This window comes from Spea bombifrons, chromosome 5 (genome assembly GCF_027358695.1).
Source record: "Spea bombifrons isolate aSpeBom1 chromosome 5, aSpeBom1.2.pri, whole genome shotgun sequence".
Taxonomy (NCBI): Eukaryota; Metazoa; Chordata; class Amphibia; order Anura; family Pelobatidae; genus Spea; species Spea bombifrons.
Genome location: NC_071091.1, coordinates 48149935 through 48165064, shown reverse-complemented (window position 1 = coordinate 48165064; position 15130 = coordinate 48149935).

Sequence of the window (15130 nt, the reverse complement as noted above, 5' to 3'; positions counted from 1 at the left end):
CCTCACCATTCCTGAACCATTTTTGCTTTGTGGTAGGGCGCATTATCCTGCCCAAAGGGGGCCAGTGCCATCAATGAATACGTTGTACATGCTTTGCAACTATGCTTAGGTATATATGGTACATGTCAAAGTAACATCCACATGAATGGCATGATCCAAGGTTTCCCAGCAGAACATTGCCCAAATCATCACACTGCCTACACCGCTTTGCCTTATTCCCATAGTGCTTCCTGGCGCTATGTGTTTTCCAGGTAAGCGACAAACATGCACTCGGCCACGTGATGTTGGGTTGGGTTCGGTTGGGGGGGAGCCAGGTCTTATGAATCAGCGTATCTTTCAGTGCTCCGTGGTCCATTTCACGTGCTCTTTGTAGGAGCTTTCGGCAGTGGACAGGGATCAGCATGGGCACTCTGCTTGGACCTGCGGACTGCATGTATAATAAATATAAATGATATTGAATGTTACTATAAATAAGGAGCCCTCCCTTTGTATCATTAGTATGGCCTTAATTGGTCTAAGTGAATGAAAACATTTTGCAATTGTACTATGACAGGTTTAACCAAACAATTAAGCTGATACTGTCTAAGTTCTTGCTTAACCTATGCTAATAAAAATAAGAAAATATATTGAACTATACGCCCAGTGAGCTGTGGATATACACTTTGCTCAGTTAAGCTTGTGATACTTTGCTTCGATACATATTAAAAACAGGTGGTAAACAATCATAACTTGATATGTTTTTGAACAGATTAACTAGAATTTTGATCAAATCTCTGTTTATTGTGCATACAGTAAATATGGTGCAGAATCAAATTGTACAAGAGTATTATAACATGGCGTTGCAAAGTACCATGGCTCATACATAATACATACAGGGATGACAAGTGTATTAACAAAGCAATATTGACAATGCTATTCTGGATGTTACAAGGATATCTTAAAGCTGAAAATAAGAATTTATGGCCGTAAAAACTAGCACATCACAGTAAGGCTAGGTTTCCACTTGTTTTTTTCTTTTTTTTTTTGCTAAAAACATCAATAAAAACGCCAATTCAGCCACATTTGTGAAAAAACGCTGCAGCCGGATGTTAGCTGTTCTTCAATAGGAAATCGCAGAATGCCATATCCACTTGGCGGTTTTCTGCTTTTTTGAGCTCTGTGGCAGTTTTTCAAAATCGCAGCATGTTGACACTCTGGCGTTTTTTGCAAGGAAATCTTGGTGTTTTTCTCCAATAGAAGTCTATGGGAGAGAAAAAACGCCATGAAAAAGCCATGTGGGTTTATTGCCTTGGCGGTTTTTTATGGTGTTTTTTTCCACAGTTACAATGCAGAGGATGGACCCAGTATCTGTGTGTCCTACGAGAAATAGGCTGGAAACAAACAGTTTCACACAAAACAAAGTTAATATTGAATTTTACACCATTTGGAACAAACATGCCATTACAAACAAACATACCCGACTGGATCCTGCGTGCCAAAAGCAACAGCAAACAAGTTGCACCATCGTTTGGGGCCAATCTTCCTAGAGGAGCAGACATTCGGAATAAAGCATGCCTTACAAATCACAGAAAAGAGACAAAAGGGTCCGCCGGGGCGTGTTTAAGTAGAACTCTACCAAGTAAATGACATCAGGAGAGGGCAGATACTTGCCATTTATCCTAATCCCTTTTAGCTGGGTGAAACTTCTAACTTGTAAAGGCTGGAAAAACTGCCTAAGGTCAAAAAAAGCAATTTCCACGGGAAGGCTAAAACGCCAGAAAAAACTCCAGAAAAAAACGCCAAAACGCAGGTAAATGCAGTGGCAGTTTTCTTGTCGTTTTTCCTGGCGTTTTTCATCAAGAAAAAAAACGCCGGACAAAAACCCAAGTGGAAACCTAGCCTAATAGTGTGTAACGATGAATACTCGTAAGTGTAATGAAGAGAAATGTGAGTAGAAAAGGGTATTCAGAGCTTAGAAAAGACCGTGTAGCTGAAGGCAAGTCAAGTTTATAAAGAAAAAAAACGATAAATAACGTAATATGGCCTGCGATCCAGTGGCAAAGCATGACAAATGCAGAAAAAAAAGTTAAAAAGGAAACATAATTCAAATAGGGGATTTTATCATGGTGCCCCCGCCCAGAGACTAACTCAGGGGTAAATGGAGCGAGGATGCTCCTCTAAGCTAGATCTAGGATTTCTAGTGGAACCATCTTAATTTATTTGTGTGACCCAGGCCCCTGGCCGACCATGTGAAAGCTTTCATTTGGTAAACAAATTCTACTTGGTTAACCCAATCTTCTATAGACGGAGGATTGGTGGACTTCCGGTACCTAGAGAGAGTGGTGATTGCGGCATTAAGCAAATTGAAGGTTAGTGACTCTAGGATTTAAATGGATATCGTTATGGTGAAGTAGAATGGATGCTGGAGAAGCCCCAAATTCAGGATAAGCAACTTCATGAATCACAGAAATAACAGCGTCCCAGAAAGTGTATAATCGGACAAGACCACCAAATCTGGAGCTGAGAACATGGGTGGGAACTGCACTTCCAACAACTGGGTGATACGTGTAGTACAGGTCTCTCTCACAGAGGCTAAAATAATATGGTTTAGTAATCGACACTGGAGCTGTCAAGATAGCGTATAACTTGGAGAGAAAATGCACAACTTCTCAAACAGAGTAGGTGGCCTATTAGCCTCCTCTGAAATACCTGTCAAGAGAATAAAATGTTTTATTTGGGGAATAAAGGGCTCAAGGCACTAGAAACCAGACCCTCCTTCACAATTTTCTTTTAAACACTTTCAGGGTGGATGGTATAAATGGATGAGCTGAATACGAGACACATCTCATTAGGTCAGAGATCCAGGGTAGTACACTTACAGGATAGTTAAGAAAGGACTCCTCCAAGGAGATCCACTGCTTTTTAAAGCCAAATAGACCATTCTATGACTCTGCACAAGTGAGCAGCTCTCCAGTAGAGTTCTACATTTGGAAGTTTAAATCTAGTCAAATAAGAGAGACAATCTTGAAGATCTGCCCCTCCAGACATATTGTAGAAATGGCACCGGCGGAAAAATGATCTCGGGAGTAAAATGGGTAGGGTCTGAAATAGAGAAAACCAAGGCAAAATGTTCATCTTTATAACACCTATTCTCCCAAACCAGGAAACATTGGGGTAAGCCAATCTATATTGGTGCTGAGCAAGGGGTTATAGCACAAACTCTGTAACTTAGAAGGTTCTGCAGGGATAAATAAGCCCAAGTACTTAATATAGTCGTCCTTCCATTTAAAGTGAAATTTAGTTTGTATTTGTTAAATTAAAGCCGGTGGGAGGTGGAATCCCATTATCTCCGATTTGGTCAAGTTGATTTTGTAATTTGAAAGAGAACAAAAGAGGTCTAATTCAGGCATCACCTGGGAGAGACACCAGAGAGGATCAGTGAGTGTCAAAAGGACATCTTCAGTGAACATACGATCCCATGTTTTATCTATCTGCACACTTTTAATTTCCAGATTATCACGAACTGCGTTGGCAAAAGGTTCAATTATCAAAACAAATAAAAGGGGAGATAAAGGGCATTCCTGTCTTGTACCTTGGAGATAGGTATCTGGTCAGACAAAATACTATTAAGAGCAATATGTGCAGTCGGGGCAGTATAAAGAGCTCTAATACACGTCAAAAAGTTGACCGCTAGACCGATTCATTCAACACCTTAAAAAGAAAGGGCTACACCTGCCTCTGGTGTGCCAACAGGGTCTTTTCTTCCGACCTGGTAACTGCAAAGTTCCCAGTGATTGATAGCTACTTATTTTATACACAAATATTTTATTGTTGTTCCACTGGGGTTTTTTTGGGGGCTGAACGGCCACACTCCCTGCCCTTGGCCTCCCCTCCCTGACACACGTTGAATTTATTTTATCTATGACACTCGGACCGCACATACTGTTTACAGGGTTTTCACACTGTTAATACTTGAGCAAGACTGCTGTGATGACAGGGTCTTGTTCTCTCCCAACCTGGTAACTGGAAAGTTCCCTGTAATGGTTAGCTACATTTTTTTTATACACAAATATTTATTCCCTTACGTCCTAATTGGCAGCACAAGAGGGGTATTACTGCCCCTGTGAACAATTAGGACACGTGGAAAATTAATGATTTACACAATTAAATAAGCAATTAACTCCCTTTACCCCACCTATAAAGGGAACTCCACCCCTAACCACAGTGTGCTTTTTTCTGTCCTTTGGACATATTGGGACAGGTGGTGGTCTCTGTGTGAGACCTTGTGTTAGCTTGCTAACCTTTATTTTACTTTTTTTCAGGTGCCCTCCTGTTGGATTGTGTATCCTATTTTTATCTGCTGCCCTGCTGTGCGGCAGGACGGCCTCATTTCATCCAGCATTATCTGTGTGTTTGTGCTGGATCTATACCTGACTGGTTTGGATGTCTCCTCCCAGCTGCTTATCTTCATGTCTCCTGATCTAGGCTGTGATGTTCTGGAGTTTCTCTATGCCTCCCTGTACTCGTTTTAGCTACTGAGGGGGAGGAATCCATTTCTTTTCCTTCAGCAGCAGTAATAATCCCATAGAAAGTTTGTTCTTACTTGGATTCCTGATTTTCTTTTGTGGCGTCTGATGTCACTTCTGGGCGGCGTGGCTTCCTGTTTTGGCTCTCTGCCAGTCTATATTAACCTGTTAGTGTCCTTTAGGCCGTCTCTTGGTACAGCTATTAGTTAACCTTCCCTTGCATTTTCAGTCTCAGGGTAGGTATAACTAAGAAGATTTTTATGTTTAATAAAACTCTTTATATTATTTTGGTCATCTCTTTTGCAGATGTCATCCCATACTCCAGAGGATCCTGCTCCTGAGGGGCGCAAGTCCACTGACAAGCGCAGGCATTTTACCTGCCGCGGGTGTGATACACCTCTAGAGGATGCTTACCCTTATAGTCGCTGCTCAAGTTGCAGAGATCCCCCTGAAGCAGAACCCAATATACATGATATGATTGGGTTAAAGATTTTGTTGGATCCTCTATCAAGAGATTTGAGGATACACTCCAGATAAAGAGACCTAGGGCCCAGTCCCCTACTAGGTTGGCCCCTATGTCTGAAGACGCTTATCTCTCTGTAGATGAGCTTGACTCTTCTGAAGAAGAAGAAGAACCTGCTTCTCCGTTCTGGTTTCCCATTGAGAAAACCCAACGCTTACTAAAGTCCATCCGGTCAGGGGACCAGGATGTTGACCCTAAGGAAGCTCCAGAAACCACCTCTAGAGGGCAAAGGGCCTTCAAAGTGGATGAGTCTCTCATTAAGTTAATGGAGACTGAATGGAAATTCCCGGAAAAAGGTCCGGTTATCACCTAGCGGTTCAAATCTATGTTTCTGCTTAATGTAGACCAGCAGCGCCCATGGGGTCCTCCCCCTAAAGTCGATATGGCCATCGCCAAGATATCCAAGAGGATCTTCTTTACACGATGCCATGGATAGGCGCGCAGAGTGTTCCTTGCGCCACATTTATGCGGCTGCTTCTGCCTCAGCTTCTGTGGCTATAGCCTCTAGTGAGGTTACTCATTTTCTGCGCACCAGAATGTCTCAAATCCTGTCGGATATTGATGCAGGTGTTCCAAGAGACGATATCTTGAAGCAGTTTAAAACGGCTCAACTGGCTGTGGAATTCCTTTCGGATGCTGCGCCTCAACATCTGAAGCTAGCCTCCAAATCTTTGGCGCTGTCTGCTGCTGCAAGGAGACCCCTATGGTTAAAACCCTTAAAATGCCTCCAAATTTTCGCTTTGTGGGTTGCCTTACGAACCTGGCAAGCTGTTTGGCAGTGAGCTTGACAGGATCATGGAGGGCCTTTCTGACAAGAAAGGCAAATCCCTCCCCCAGCAGGCTTCTAGAGGGAGGGGCAGACAGTCCAGAGGATCCAGGTCCCAGGGACCTTCTAGATCCCAATGGCATCAGGGGACTCAGAAGAGAGGAGCAGGTCGCTCCCGCGGGTCCTATGAGAAGAGAAAGGACGTCTGGCGCCAGAGAGTCCGGAGGTAACCCCTCCTCCAGTGCTAGACCCCCTGGTGGGAGGTCGTCTATCTTTTTTTCTGGAGGCTTGCGGGAGGTCCATACCAGACCTCTGGGTGTTAGATGTAGTCCGGTCAGGCTACAAAATAAGTTTTGTTTCCCTACCTCCTCTGAATTTTGTTCTGACAAGGATTCTCTCGCGCGCGAGAGGCACAGAGTCCTAGAGGCATCTACCCAAGATCACAGGAGACTGGCGGATGATCATAGATCTTTGCTATTTGAACAAGTTCATAGCGAGAAAGAAATTCCGCATGGAGTCCATCCGCTCTCTGTAATAAATATCTTACTGCCGGGAGACGTGATGGTCTCTATAGACTTGAAGGACGCTTACCTTCATGTTCCTGTTTGCCAAGCCCACAGGAAGTATCTGCGTGTGGCTGTATCCCTTTGTAGCGAAGTGAAACACCTTCAGTTTGCTGCCCTTCCCTTCGGAATCTCCTCTGCTCCTCATACCTTTACCAAGGTTGTAGTTGCCGTAGTAGCAATCTTGAGTCTAGAAGGCCTATTTAGACGATTGACTTCTAAAAGCCGCTTCTACAGCTTCCACCAGTTAGGGTGGATAGTAAACTTCTAAAAGTCCGAGTTGGTTCCATCCACTTCTAGGAAGTTCCTGGGGTTCATAATTGACTCGACCCGAATGACTCTCTCTCTGTCTCTCGACAGACACAATCGGGTTGTCAGAGCCGCCAGTTCTCTAAGGACCCCTCAGTTGGTGTCCATCAGAACGCTTATGAAGATGCTAGGGCACCTACGCCCTCTCCAATCAGGAGTTTTGGGTATTTGGAATCGCAGCCCATTAGGGTTGAACAAAAGGTGCACCCTGTCTCCTCAAGTCCGTCGCTCCCTCAGTTGGTGGGAGCATCTGAAAGATGGGAGGTCCTTGATTCAGCCAGCCTGGATTCTGTTGACCACGGACGCAGCCCATCTAGAGGACATTCCAGTACAAGGTACTTGGTCCGTCCAGAAAGCCTTATGTCTTCGAACTTCAGAGAGCTCAGAGCAATCAGATTGGCGCTCCTTCACTTTGCTCCTCAAATCCGTGGCAAAGCGGTGAGAGTTCATTCAGACAACATGACGGCGGTTTATTATATCACAAACAGGGTGGCACGAGATCTCAACCTTTTCTCAAGGAAGTGGGAATAATCCTATCATGGGCAGAGCAGAACCTCCCCCACCTCTCTGCAGTCCACATTCGGGGATCTCTCAATGTGGTAGCGGACCGTCTGAGTCGGGGTCTCAGTGTTCCAGGCGAATGGTCACTAAACCAGGAAGTATTTCATCAAATTACTCTTCGGTGGGGAATGCCAGAAATCGACTTAATGGCTACAAGGTTCAACGCCAAGGTGAAGATCTTCTGTTCCCTATACAGGGAGGACAATCCTTGGGCGATAGATGCTCTGTCCATCCCTTGGAGGTTCGGGCTGGCTTACATCTTCCCTCCAATTTCCAGGATACCAAGGGTATTGATGAAGATCAGACAGGACCAGACCTCGATTATTGCGATAATTCCATTCTGGCCAAAGAGGTCATGGTTCACCCAGCTCATGGGGATGAGTCAGGGTCGGTACTGGAAGCTTCCAATATCAGAGAACCCTGTGTTTCTGGGAACAGGTTCTCGCCTAGATCTGAGAATTCTCAATCTGACAGCCTGGAGATTGACAGCTCCCTATTGAAGGATAGTGGACTTTCTTCTGGGGTCTTGAGGACTTTGTCTCATTCGAGAGCGGAGTCTACTAATAGATCTTACAACCGGATTAGATGCTCTTTTTCATTATGGTGTGCGAAGAACTAAGTGGGTTTCTCAGATCCCCCCATTTCTTCCATATTACAGTTCCTCCAAGATGGACTGGATAAAGGCCTGGCTCCCTCTACACTCAGAGTGTCTAGTTAGTAAGCAGTTGCTTCGCAGAAAAGAAAGTGAATAACTTCTGTTTAGGGGTCTCTACTCCTTACCCGCCCCAAAATGTGTCTCTTGAATAAAGGCAATATGGGCCTTAGATGAATGTAAAAAAGCAAGTTATTTAGAGGGTTGCTTAGGTTTATTAAGGCCTCTAATGTTAAGAGAGACCACATTTAAATGATCAGTAGACATATTCTAATCTGGAGAGAGAGAGAACACGGTTAAGGGCATCGCCACCGGATCGCAGAAACAAGTAATAAACATAAAAGAAATAACCATTTAAAACGTAAGTGAAAAAAACAAATGTGTAAATTGTGATGAAACTGGGATACATTGTCCCAAAGAATTGATGGAGAAACATCAAAATCAGATTGTGGGTAGGATTGCTCTTTGGGGGGAAAGCCAGATCAAAAAAGGATTAGAAGTTTTAAAAATAAAAAGGAAAACAAAAAATAGCAGCACCATCTGTAAACACCCCAAGAAGGCAGGCTGACAACAGTAATTTGAACATCTGTAAATAGTGGGGTCCAACCCAAGATTTTGTGGTTGGGGGTGAGGCATCATAGATTGTGTAGGATATGAAGTGTATGAGTAAAGTAAAAATCTGAGAAGACAAATGTGTAGTATTGTCAGGGTCCCCAGCAAGGATTCCGGAATGGAGAAGGCGGGGAACGTGCGTCAACGACACCACGCACGGGGCGGGGCGACCCCTGGTGGTAGCTTTAAAAACCAGCACTCAGTATCACTAGTGCTCAGTTATTGTGCTTGACGGAGCTCTATTGTGTTGCTGATTTCTCCTATTTGATTACTATTGCTGAACCTTGGCTATTGATTATCGTTTATGTTGATTTCTCCAATCCTGACCCATTGGCTATTGATTATTGGACTTTGCTGTGTTTTACTATCTGCCGTTGTCTTTTGTGAGGTATCCTTCATACCGGGTTCCACATCCCGAACCTGACAAGTATATAGTGGGAATCAGTAACCCAGACCGAGTGTGAGATTCCTACCATGTTGACAACCCATTGCAGTGAACCCATCAAGGGTTAACCTAAAAAAAAACACTTTAGTTTGGTCAGTCCACAAAACATTTTTTTCCCAGTGGCATTGTGCAGCAGGGGCGTACCTATAGTACTTGGCACCTGCCACTTTAAAACTGTATAACTGCTATCATTGTATACTGAGGCAGACATGGATGGTGGTACAGCATAACTCATATCACTATATACTGAGCCGGACAATACGGTGGAACACTATAACTACTATTACTGCTATTACTACTATTACTATACACTGAGCCAGGCATTGACTGTGGTACAGCCTAACTGCTATCATTATATAGTGAGCCAGACATTACAGTGGAACAGCATAACTACTATCACTATAGACTGAGCAAGACATTGATGGTGGTACAGGATAACTGCTATAATTATATACTGAGATTAGGGTTACCACATTAGCTTTGTTTTCCAGGACACACATCAATATTACATATTGCTGACCAGAACAGATAAAGTGTTTTGGGAATGTAAAGGAGGCCTGGAAATATTGGGACACCAGCCCCATATATGTTAGCACATGCCACACCCCTTACACATATCTTTTTTGAAGTCACACTAATTGCCATTCAAATAGCTATAAATCATTCTTTTTAAAATATATATTAACCCCTTGGCTGCTAAGCCATTTCCCACCTGGGTGCTAAGCTGGTTTTCGGCATTTTGGTGCATCTCTCGTTTAAACGTGTTTAGAAGTATTTATAAATGTATTTATGTATTTGTATGTTTATATTAAAATAAAAAAAAAAAAAAAAAATAAGAAGTACATTTCTTGGGAATAAACTACACAAACCATATATTGTTTTTTTCAGCACACCCAGTAGATTCCAAATATACCATTTTTATATGTGTATGTCGCATTAGGTTTGCAAAATAAAGCTAAAAATGGGAAAAAAGTGTATTTTTTCACTTCCGAATCAATAAAAACTAGTTTGTAATTTTATTTTTCTAAACTCTAATATCAAAATCTGTGTTGCAAAATATTTGTAGTAGGTAACCGCTCTAAAATAAACAGAAATTGAGAACAGTAGACTGTGTTTTTCTAATATTTTATTGCTAAAAGTTAAATTTATTAGACTATCACAAAAAACATCTTTAAATTTAATGCATGGCTGCCATCAATTAAACAGCTCTAGCTGTCCGGGATATTAAAATATGCCAACAAAACTATATATTTTTAGAAACTACACCCCCAGCCACAGCAAATGAGGTCTTATTTGTATTTGTATCACAAATCTGACGTGCACAACAAATAAGTGAATTTCACACTTCTAAAAATAAGAAAAAAAAATTAAAAGCGACAAGTTAATTTATGTCTTGCGCACTCCAGTCTTGGGCTACTAATACATGCAGCCCCTCATTTGATGTGCCAAGGGGTGTAGTTTCTGAAAATATATACTTTATGTACCATAATTTTACTTTCCAGCTGTCTAGAGCTGTCTAATTGCAGACATCACCCCTAAATGTTTTAAGACAATTTTTTAACAAGATTCTCAAATCTGCCATATCTGAAGTTAAAGTGGTCTAGACATCTGGGAAGTTAAATTAGGGTACATAAAGTACATATTTCAAGAAACTACACCCCTTGGAGCTTCAAATGAGGGGTTACATGTATTTCTAGGACAAAAGTTGAGTGCACAAATAATGATGGAATATGTCGCTTTGGCTAGAAAATATGTTTTTTCTAACCATAGCGACATGTTAATTTGTGTCTTGCGCGGTCCAGGTTTGTACTAGAAACACATGCAGCCCCTCATTTGATGCGCCAAGGGGTGTAGTTTTTGCAAATGTGTACTTTTTGTGCCATAATTTAACTTCTTACGTGAGCAGTCAAGGCTTCAACGCTAATTACTGACCATTCACACGCCTTTCATATCTCCAGTCACTCGCAGAAGCACACACCATTCTTTCCATACATTCACTCACAGAAGCACACACCATTCTTTCCCCTTACAATCCCAAAAAAATGATGGTAAAGGGAGAAAAAAAAATCACTTTCACAGCAAAAACGTTTTGCAGTAAAAATGCAAGGAGAGCCAGGGCTGAGATGGTTACTCACGTACTACATAGGCTAAATGGCTGATTTTAATAATATTTGCAGTTCATCAGGATTTCAAAAATTGCCTTCCTCTACCATTGGCTAAATTTAACCCCATGATCAAGGGATCGGCCATTTTTAAAAAGGGAATGTGACTTTTCATAGCTATATGATCACTGTGGTAACATTGGCTACCACAGTGATCATTTAGCTAGAATACTTAAACTTTTTTTTTAAGTTAAAGTAGTTTATGTTTAGATAATTTAATTTTTATCATTTTTTTTCTTTTTTTTGAACATTTTTATTTTTTTTACTTAATATTTTGTATTCTTTTTTCACAAGCATTATACCGTTGGAAAGGTGAGGCGATTACCTTTCCAACGGTATATGTTGGGGGTCTGTAGCTGCTTAGATGCCTGAGATACAGGCATCTAAGCAGCATGACCCCATACCGCTTTGACTGACAATTGTCAGTTATTAATAAAGTTGCGCGGTGACGTCATCGCGTCATTGCGCGTGCCGTCACCGGCCGGATCGGGTGGCCCCGGTGATGCCCTTCAGTGTGAGGGGCAGATCGCCGGGGTAGGTGGTGATGGGGGTCCACAGACCTCCATTAAGGTAAGATAGTGCTAGTGACAGCATGGTGCCGTCGTTAGCAGTCAAGGGGTTAAATTGTTTCTTAATGATAACAGAATACCACATTATTATTAAAATCCTTAGGAAACAAAAGTGTTAAAATACTGGGGAACAGACAGAATCTTAACTCAACGGCATCCATGTATACCGGATAAAGATGAGATCAGTGCGACGCAGATAGTATGAGATAGAATCTTACATGGTGGGATTGGAAGTACACTAAAAACGATAGTCATTCAACATGGGAAGCCTGAAACCACAATTTAGTGCGACTAATCCTTGAAATAAATATATTTATATGAGTAAATAACACAATACCTTAACTGTTAAGTTTTGTCTCTGGATAAAAATGAAATAGTTCCTACTGTAAGTTAAGTGCCAGGAAACATGAGCAAATGCACACATCAGGACAGGCTCTGCCACACTGACACCCAAACACACACACACCAGGACAGGCTGTGCCACACTGACACCTAAACACACACCAGGACAGGCTCTGCCACACCGACACCCAAACACACACACACACACACACACACACACACACACCAGGACAGGCTGTGTCACACCGACACCCAAACACACACACCAGGACAGGCTCTGCCACAGAGACACCCAAATACACACCAGGACAGGCTCCGCCTGCATCAGGATGGATTTTCCACACTGCTTTGTTGTTCTTCCCCACTTTTGTGTTTTTGCCCCTTTAGTATTGATTAATGTGATGGCCCCACACCCTTGTATAATGGCCTCCATCCGGCACTATATGTATTTATGCCCCCGGCCTGCCCCTCCCTTTAGTATTGATTTATGTGATGGTCCCAGCTTCCCACTTGTGTATTGATGCCCCTGCCAGTTACCATTTAGTATTGATTTATTTGATGCCACCATCCGGTCCCTTCTTGTTTATTGATGCCCACACTGCCACACCCCCTTGTATTTGTGCCGTCCAGTCAGCCCCACATTGTTTATTTATGCCCCCAATTATGTATTGCTTTATGCGATGCCCCTCCCAACCCCCATTATGTTTGATTTCCCCCACATACTTGTATATTGCCCCAAGCCTTCCCTCCATTGTGTAGTTGTGCCCCCACACAATTGTATTTATGCCCCCAGCCAGGAACCCCTTTAATTTTGCTTTATATGATGTCCCACCCAGCCCTCTCTTGTTTACTCTTCCCCCACCGCCTTGCGCACTTATGCCCCCAGCCAGCCCCCTTTAGTATGTTATCAACATTTAATATATGTTCACATTGATTACAATCCCACCCCGCAACTATTTTATTAATACCGTATTTATGATTTGTTTCCCGGCTGACTTCTTTGCTCAGCCTGCCTGCTCTGCGCTCGGGACTCGCTGCACACAAGGAACTCCGATGACCGTGTGAGCCCGCCAGCGTCATGTCTCGTGTTAAAGGGGGCGGGACGAACAGCCTCAGCGCGGCAGCCGTCAGAGGCATCACGTTGCACGCCTTCAATGATCTACCGGTCCCCAGATCAGCCGGCCCACCGGGAAATCTCCCAGCTTCCCTGTAGGCAGTCGGCAGTTCGTTTACAAATTGGCGGGGGGTGCAACAGAGGGGACCAGGAATAACCTGAGGGGGGGTCAATTGCCTCCCTGTAGCGACGCCACTGGTGACAATTTACATGCCAGGACCGCCATGGCTTTAAACGGGTGCAGAAAGCGATCTATGTTCGCTTTCTGCACCCAAACGGTGAGATCGGTAAATATGATACAATCAAAAAAAAGATATCTAAAGAAAGCCCTTCTTGCAGGGGAGGGCTGGCAGCCTAAGGCCTGGGGGGCAAGTCAAGTGAAGTGGCTCCGCCCCCTCGCACTCACCTTTCACCCCTCACGCTGCTCCCATCACTATGCGGCCATCAGACTGCTGGAAAACTTATCTAAACGGCCGCTGGGTGCTGATGCCACCGGCCGGAGCTACTTTAATTATTTAATAAATAAATAAAGTATTAAAGTAGCGCCGGCCGGCAGCATCAGCACCCAGCGGCCGTTTAGATTCGATTTCCAACAATCTGATGGCCGCATAGTGATGGGAGCAGCGTGAGGGGTGAAAGGTGACTGCGAGGGGGCGGAGCTTTCGCCCCTCACGCTGCTCCCATCACTTGGCGACCATCGCATACGGCCGCTGGGTGCTGATGCCGCCGGCCGGCTTGCCATATTACATTTTAAAAAAAAAGTATTAAAGTAGTGCCGGCCGGCAGCATCAGCACCCAGCGGCCGTTTAGATTAGATTTCGGGCGGCCTGGGGGGCAATTGCCCCCTGCCCCCCGGCCCAGCCCGCCCCTGCCTTCTTGTCCTGAAAAGAAAACAATGTATAACTTATGTGGGTCCAGTAAACAGGAAAGAAGAAAATTACAGCTAAACACGAGCACCGCAGAAATGTTATAACAGCCATTGTAACAAAGGGTACAAAAAATAAAATCAGCCATTTTCACGAAGAGTAAAAAGATTAAGCACCACAATATACCGAAATTTATTACATATATCTATATTTTATTTTACATATATACCTTGAGGGGTATGTTTTTATATTTTGATTTATCACTATAAAAGAACATTTTTATAACTGTACTAATTATTTCACATTTATTTTATACTGTAACTCAGTCTTGATTATTGGATCTCCAAGTGAGAAGGGGCGCCAGAGGAGTAGTCCACACAGGGCGCCAGAACACTTAAGGCCGGGTTTGCTGGTGAGACCTTACTTGGAGTATTATACGCAGTACTTGGGACCGTATCTTCAGAAGGATATACAGTCATGTGAAAAAGAATTCTATAGTTTTACATATCAGGACATAACAATAATCTGTTCCTTAGCAGGTCTACTATTTAGGTAAATACAACCTCAGATAAACAACAATGATTTATTCAACAACAATAAAGTCAAAATGGAGAACCCATTTGTGAAAAACTAAGTAGATCGTTACTGCTTCAATAGGAATTAACATGCTAAATAACATGCTAAATCCCTTGATTTGCATCTGAACAAACCACGCAACTACTGGAACAATATCCTTTGGACAGACGAGTCCAAAAGTGGAGATGTTTGGTTTTCGACAAAGGTGGCGCTGTGCATTATGGTCAAATGCAGCATATCAGCACAAACACCTCATACCAACTATCAATCAAAGTGGTGGAGGGGTGATGATTTGGGCTTGTTTTGCAGCCACAGGACCTTGCAGTGATTGCATCAACCATGAACTCCTCTGTATACCAAAGTATTCTTGAGTCAAATATAAGGCCATCTGCCTGACAGTCAAAGTTTGGCTGCAAATTGGTCATGGAACAGGACAGTCTGGGTGCTGGGGAAAGTTCTTATGTACCCTATTATAGAGTTAAAATGGGATGTCTAAAGATGGTTGTATATTTCACAGAGGTTGTTGGAAATATGTAAACCAGAATTTAGTTAATTAACAAATGAG